Here is an 877-nt window from a genome sequence, read left to right on the forward strand (position 1 = left end):
CACTTGGATGAATTTATGATGGCAGGGAAGACCATGTTTATACTATTTGTTTAGCATCCACCCTTCTCTAAATTAAGCTACTGAGGACCAGGAGAATACACTATATGTATAAAGTGTTTCCCGGTGAAACTGGTCTAACAGAGCATCTGGTCTACCCAAATATGAGATGGAGCAATCTACTATTGCTTTCGCCTTTCAGCCCCAATCTAGGAGCTTTTACAGGCAGACGCTATTGTGACAAATTATTTCTGTGTTAATTTTAGATTTTGCTGACAAAGAGTTAAAGGGAGACTAGTATAACTATTTCGAGCTATTTAGCTCTCATCAGCTAGCATACCCTTCTGAGATTCGAACCCAGGCAGACGCTATTGCGACAAATTATTTCTGTGTTAATTTTAGATTTTGCTGACAAAGAGTTAAAGGGAGACTAGTATAACTATTTCGAGCTATTTAGCTCTCATCAACTAGCCATACCCTTCTGAGATTCGAACCCAGGCAGACGCTATTGCGACAAATTATTTCTGTGTTAAATTTAGATTTTGCTGACAAAGAGTTAAAGGGAGACTAGTATAGCTATTTCGAGCTATTTAGCTGTCATCAGCTAGCCATATCCTTCTGAGATTTGAACCTGTGTGTATGTGTGTGTGTGTATACATATATATACACACACATATATAAAGAATGATCTGGAAATGGGGGAGATAAATATAGAGCCCTTGTCATGGTCAGATCACGCACTCCTTAGGATGGACTTCCGGACCGCTTCCCCCCGCCGCAGGGAGACGGAACCGCCTAGATGGTTCCGTCCCAGGCGCCTGATGGACCCGGAGAGGTTTCTGACGGAGCTTGGGCCATATCCGGAGGATCTAGGTCACGA

This window comes from Protobothrops mucrosquamatus, unplaced genomic scaffold (assembly GCF_001527695.2).
Source record: "Protobothrops mucrosquamatus isolate PMUCROS unplaced genomic scaffold, P.Mucros_1.0 scaffold1761, whole genome shotgun sequence".
In the NCBI taxonomy this organism is placed as follows: domain Eukaryota; kingdom Metazoa; phylum Chordata; class Lepidosauria; order Squamata; family Viperidae; genus Protobothrops; species Protobothrops mucrosquamatus.